This window comes from Pimephales promelas, chromosome 21 (assembly GCF_988280905.1).
Source record: "Pimephales promelas chromosome 21, fPimPro1.hap1.1, whole genome shotgun sequence".
NCBI classification, from domain to species: domain Eukaryota; kingdom Metazoa; phylum Chordata; class Actinopteri; order Cypriniformes; family Leuciscidae; genus Pimephales; species Pimephales promelas.
Genome location: NC_142789.1, coordinates 4,628,284 through 4,635,143, shown reverse-complemented (window position 1 = coordinate 4,635,143; position 6,860 = coordinate 4,628,284). Strand labels below are relative to the sequence as shown.

Here is a 6,860-nt window from a genome sequence, read left to right as displayed (position 1 = left end):
ACATTCAGGGCTTTTAAGGAATACCAAATGTTTGGAGTTTTCACGATGAAAACAGCTTCTCTTTGGTCTTTACAAATATCTGACATTACAGTTTTTATCGATTGTTTACACACATTTTCTGAAAGAATGCCTCATTTTCTAAGAACTCTACACATAAATAAATAAAAAAACACACACATATGGGCAAACCCCCTCAATTAGAAAACTTAAATGAAAACTCTACTGTAGATTTGCACTATAATGAAGTAGTATCCTAGATACAATAACTTCAGTTCAGTGATACACTTTAAAAAGTGATAGACTTTTTTTGATAGAGAAAACTATTCCATTTTTTTTTTTTAGCTTTTTGTTTTTATTGGGCTCTCAGGCAATGATATCAGTTTTGCCATTAAAAAGTGAAATTACTGAACCTAAATAAAGAAGCTTTATAGTATGAAAAAAAGACAGATGAAGTTTTTGTTTTTTGCATCTGAAGTCTTGGCCTACGAGACATAGCCCATGTGACCAGAGCTTCCTTCGCGCTCACGCGCCTCGGGCGTTGTCCAGACAACGAGTCTCGAGAGCAGCTGATGCTCATTACTGTCAGTCAGCGTCTTTCCGGAGATGGTCCTCACTGCGGAACATGAAATCCATGGGGAGGAGTCGGATCCAGATCCAACTCCTCCCACCTTACATACACCTAAACCTAACCAACTCCGCCCCCTGATCCCTAAACCCACCCCTAATCCCTAAACCCAACCCTAATCTTACCCATCTCCACCCCTTGGATCGTGATCCGACTCCTCCCCGTGGATCTCATGTTCTGCATTGAGGTGCTACTGTCTTTCCGCGTAGTGTCTGCTCCATAAAATACGGTTTGGTTGATTTCCTCACTGAAATTATCGTTCATATAGGTTCATATTTATGAACTATCACAATTAAAACACAAAGACATGACAGCATTACTCGTGGTGACGACGGTCATTAACAAGTGGAATGGAAGAGACGCGTTTTCTGGAAGAAAAGAAGTTCATTGCGCGAGGCCTTGTCAAGTCATTCGAGGTGAGTAAATTATAACATATAATGTCCTCATATTTCTCTTTTTTTATTTTAGATTGGTGTAAAAAAGACTTTACATATATGTTGTTCAACCCGGTGGGAAAATAAGAGGAAACGCCGCTTCTATTCTGTAATGTTAGTGTTACCATTCTCCGGTTTAACGTTACACCGTTTAACGTAGTGTTAACTGCGTCACAGCAGATTGTGTAACTTATGTTTGCACTTTGCAGCATTATTGTCTAACACTTTTAACGCATTTTTTAAAAAACTATCTGTATTCACGGTGACTTTACTTGTTTAAATTTAATATCAGGAATATTAGAAATATCAGACACTAACTTACTGGAAAATACAAGCAAATATGTTCAGTAGTTTGACATTATGTGCAGAAAAGATTTTTTTTTTTTTTTTTTTTTTTTAAGTAGGCTAACTTACTTTTTTTGTGTGATTGCTATTTCCAGGAAAATGTACTGGTAACAACTAAAAACAGAAGACGATGGCTGGGGTGAAACAAATATGCACTCACAGACTTTAAAAATTGTGTGTCTCTGCTTTTTTCCAGAAATGCATGTTATTGGGCAAATTGTGTAGACTGTCAATGGAGTGACAGAAAGATTTCATCAAAAATATCTTCAGTTGTGTTCCCCGTGTCTTGCGGGGTTGGAATGACATGAGGGTGAGTAATTTAACTTTTTATCTGGAGTGTTCAAACTCATTGTTAATGCTGAACAATAAACCATAAATTAACATAAATAGGATGTAATTCAATAAGATTAAATCTAATATGGATATGTCTAGATATAGAATAACATTTTGCTAAAGAAAACCTCAAAAAGGTTCATTATAGATACAGTAAACACCTGTTCACTGGTCATTTTCCACAGCTGTATGCAAAGGCAAGTGGGCTTCTCCTGGGAGACTAAATTAATCACCTAGTTTAGCGCTGTCTACTGTTTTAGAAGAGGAAGTTGCTCAACTGCATTTGTGAGAAAATTGAGCCGAGATCTCTTATATAAAGCCAAGTGTTAGGGACGCACGATGACATCAGCACGACATCGGTATCAGCCGTTAAAAGCTTAATGATCATCGGAATCGGCCGATAGTAATATCTCTGCCGATGAGCCTTGCCAATATGTGGTGGATATACTATGCGTACGTGACGACCGTGAACGTAGCATGAGCGCCAGCAACTTAAATGTCCAGCTGTGTGGAGGAAAAGGTGCGCTTCAGTATCGAGTTCTTTTTCAGGCTTGAACAAACCATAACACACACACACAATATGTGCCAAAATGTCAGTTTTGTCGAGTGTCTTCATTAGAGCAATTTTAAAAGTCCACTGACATTTTTTTTATTATTTTATAATGTTTCCTGGGTTGCCCTTATGTTAGTATGTTTTTTAGATCAAAAATAGTCATAATTTAGAAGTAAAAGTCATTTTTTCTAGCCTGATTTAATTTTAGCCTCTGCTTTGAACGCTCTGTTTGAAGGGGCGTGTCTGCTGTGGGATTCAATGTAACCGCCCACTGCTGTGATTGGCTGACATGCTTGCATATGAAATAGCTACATATAACATGTGAAGCTCTCTTGAATGCTTTTACTATTATACGTTTTTACTATTACAGATATCGAGATTACTGAATCGTGAGAAGTTTTTGAAGTATTTAGATTCTCATCACATAAAATGTTGCTGTGACGAGGAATGAGAAGCAGATGTCAGTCTGTCGATTGCGAGAATGAAGATCTTATTGTGTAACGCAGTTTCTGCACTCTCTGCTTTCACCAATGCAGACACGATGATGTACATGCATCAAGAGCTTCGTTGTGCAGTGTAACGCAGTTTCTGTTCTCTCTAAAGCCCCGAACTCGTCCGCTCTCTTCGAGGTAAAAAGCTGCACTTGAACTCACCGAGAGAACTACAGCCGACTGACTGCTATAATGTGCGTTCTGCGCCTGCGTTTAATGAGCCAACTGTCTATTTCTGCAGATATATTATATATATTAGTCTATATTCGTCATTCAAAAAGGAAAACCGACGCTGACGGCTGCAGATACACAACGTAAACAAAGCAGTGTGTGCTTAACGTTAAGAATATCAATCCTGCTAAACACTTTCTTTAAATAAGATTATGTTCATCCTAATTAAAGAAACGATGTGAAGTTGATATTTTAGTCACTGGCTTGTACTGATGCATAAACAGTATTAAAACAGTAAATAAACAGTAAAAACAGATTTTGAGAGAAAGATTAACTTACCTGTCTCCTGCCTGTTTGGACCAAAACTTTGGGAGTTGAGTCGGCGCATTTCCAGAGAAAATAAAATTAACCCATTGTTTCTTCAGAGGCGCGGATGAAGGAACTAAAAAATACTTTTGTGTTCATTTGTACATCCGAACCCTGAGCAACTGCCATGCTTCGCTCGTTTGCAAGCCATGATATCTCTCGAGGAAAAACTCAAATCTCCTATTTCTCTAGGAAAAAATAAAATCACGCCTGCGCGTGTTCGTACTTCCTGTTCCTAGCTCGTTTTCTCATTGTCGGGCCAAATTCTCTGGGCGGGCAAAGCAGAGAAAGGGGAGTAACCTTTCCCCCATATGACGTTATAGGGGGAGATTCAAGATCAGCGCGTCTGAGCTGCAGACGGATGCAGAGAAGAGAAAAATAGCCAAAGCTCGGTTTACACTGATTGAAAATTCTAGACACGAGAGGACCAAATACAGTCTAGGGGAACTCATATTAATATTAAAAAACGTCAGAAAATGAAAATTTCATGTCAGGGGACCTTTAAGGGATTTAAATAATCTTAAATTAACGTGGAGATTTGTGAGAAAATCGGGACGCATGTCGGATTGCATCTCTGTCAGCAGCGGCTGATCTTAAAGTGCCATTAATGTTAATCAAAGAACAAAGGTAAGAGTGAATGACTCACTCAGACCTGGAGCCAGGAGGGTTATTATACCGGTAGCCTAATAATCATCAATGCGACTATATTTTAACACATCTCCGGCAAACGGCTTCTTCACGCAAAAGAAAAACTCTTGAAAACTCTCCAAGCACAGTGAAATTCAACGACATATGGCTTTTCCTGATGGATCGTGTTTGTTCCTTAACTTCATTTTATATGTGCAACTTGCGTAGCCTACAGTATAAGGAAAAAAGGTATAATATAATATATTATTATAATATAAAAGTATAATATTTAATAGGTCAAAAGTACTGGGTGAGTAATAATCAGACAGATTTAACCCTCATTAATATAAGCAACACATTTCAGTGCAGAAATAACCTTTCAATCAATAAGTAGAGGCTTCAATCACTGAAGGTTGGTTGTAATAATGGTTGTACTGGGTGAGTGATGTTTATTTGCACGTTATGTCTGCTTGATCCACATAAAAGCAACTGCATTCGTAAAGTGAATGGGCGATACACCTGTAACCGAGTCATTTGAAATACAATAAAACGTACAAATAAATATTACAGATTAAAAAACGATCGGAAATGTCGTCCAATTTTCTAATACTATTGTTTGATGACAACAATACATTTGGAAAACAAAATACAGCCATTTCTGATTTTTTCTTTTAAACAAAAAACCAAGTTGCACCCTTTTTAAAATATCATCTTTCATTCCGAAATAGAATAATGAATGAACGGAAAAGTACACGGGCCGTGCGTGTATTTTTATATATATATATATATATATATATATTATATGGGGGGAAATGTGTCTAAATATCGGTATCAGCCAAAATGAGTTTGCAAATATCGGCATATCGAATATCGGCCAAAATCCAATAATTTGCGTCCCTACCAAGTGTCTCACACTGCATTTTCGCTCAAATTGACCTTTTCACTTGCACATTGCTTGCTTTGTTTGAGACGAGTTTTCCTTTACAAAGCAGATTGAGTTTGTTTGCAAATGCTGGATTTGTTTGTTTAATTATGGCACAATATTAATTCCATTGAATAACCCCTATTTCAAAAAACAGTGGCGTGTTCCTGCATTAACTTGCAGATTCATTTTAAGCATAATATGTGCCTGTGGTGAAGAGTAACTGAAAAGATTGTCTCTGATTCTTTTTGTTTGTTTATTACAGACTACTTCCAAAATCGTGTTTCCACATCTGAGATGAAGGCAGTGAAAAGAACGAAGTGGAATGAGAATAAGCTCTTCAAAAAACACAACTTCTCTGAATAATGTGGGGGAAGATGTATGCATGATTTGTAAATAAACACTTTAAATACATTGTCTAACTCTCAGCCTGTTATTTGAAATAAAAGAAAAAGAAAAATCACGTTATTTGTTGCATTGCAGTTTGAGACATTCCCTGTTTTGTACCTTAATTCATTATTGCAGATGTGTGAAAACTGATTTGGGATATTCTGGTTGTATTCCAATGGTATTGTACAGCATTTTATTTGTATTGCATTTCAGTAGTATTGTACTTTAGTCGAGTTATGTATTGCAGTGCTACCGCAGCTATATTGCAGTATTATTGCAGTACTACCGCAGTATTATTGCAGTACTACCGCAGCTATATTGCAGTATTATTGCAGTACTACCGCAGTATTATTGCAGTACTACCGCAGTTATATTGCAGTATTATTGTAGTACTACTGCACTTATATTGCAGATCTACCGCAGTTATATTGCAGTACTATGGCACTTATATTGCAGTACTACTGCACTTATATTGCAGAACTACCGCAGTTATATTGCAGTATTATTGGAGTACTACTGCAGTATTATTGGAGTACTACTGCAGTATTATTGGAGTACTACTGCAGTTATATTGCATTATTATTGGAGTACTCCTGCAGTTATATTGCAGTATTATTGTAGTACTACTGCAGTATTATTGTAGTACTACTGCAGTATTATTGGAGTACTACTGCAGTATTATTGGAGTACTACTGCAGTTATATTGCATTATTATTGGAGTACTCCTGCAGTTATATTGCAGTATTATTGTAGTACTACTGCAGTATTATTGGAGTACTACTGCAGTTATATTGCATTATTATTGGAGTACTCCTGCAGTTATATTGCAGTATTATTGTAGTACTACTGCAGTTATATTGCAGTATTATTGTAGTACTACTGCAGTTATATTGCAGTATTATTGTAGTACTACTGCAGTATTATTGGAGTACTACTGCAGTTATATTGCAGTATTATTGGAGTACTACTGCAGTTATATTGCAGTATTATTACAGTACTACTGCAGTTATATTGCAGTATTATTGTAGTACTACTGCAGTTATATTGCAGTATTACCGCAGTTATATTGCAATATTATTGTAGTAATACTGCAGTTATATTGCAGTATTACCGCAGTCATATTGCAATATTATTGTAGTACTACTGCAGTTATATTGCAGTATTATTGTAATACTACCGCAGTTATATTGCAGTATTATTGTAATACTACTGCAGTTATGTTGCAGTTCTACTGCAGTTGTACTCCAACTACTGTATACTGCAATAATGCAGTTTTTTCGTGTCCAAAAAACTGCATTTTCTACATGCAGTATTACTTCTAAAAAAACTGCAGTAATTTTTTGTAAGGGTAGGGCAGGGGTGCCCTGCCGATCGACTGTCCTGCACAGTTTATCTCCAACCCTAATCAAACACACCTGAAGCAACCAATTAAGGTCTTCAGAATCACTTGAAAATTAAAGGCAGGTGTGTTTGTTTAGGGTTGGAGATGAACTGTGCAGGACAGTCGACCGGTAGGAGCAGGGTTGGGCACTCCTGCCTTATAGGGTGTCTGCTGGTGTACTGCTGTTTGTTTGTTCTCTGCAGGTCCTGTGTGTACACCTGT

At 37.1% G+C, this 6,860-nt stretch overlaps 1 long non-coding RNA gene across 1 annotated transcript; it reads left to right on the top strand.

Annotated features, from left to right (window-relative positions):
- Nucleotides 1-826: 826 nt before the first annotated feature.
- On the top strand, nucleotides 827-5,680 carry LOC148970065 (uncharacterized). The gene is made up of 3 exons (XR_016148529.1): nucleotides 827-1,041; nucleotides 1,601-1,714; nucleotides 5,133-5,680. It is a non-coding gene; the product is annotated as an uncharacterized LOC148970065 (long non-coding RNA).
- The last annotated feature ends 1,180 nt before the right edge of the window (nucleotides 5,681-6,860 follow it).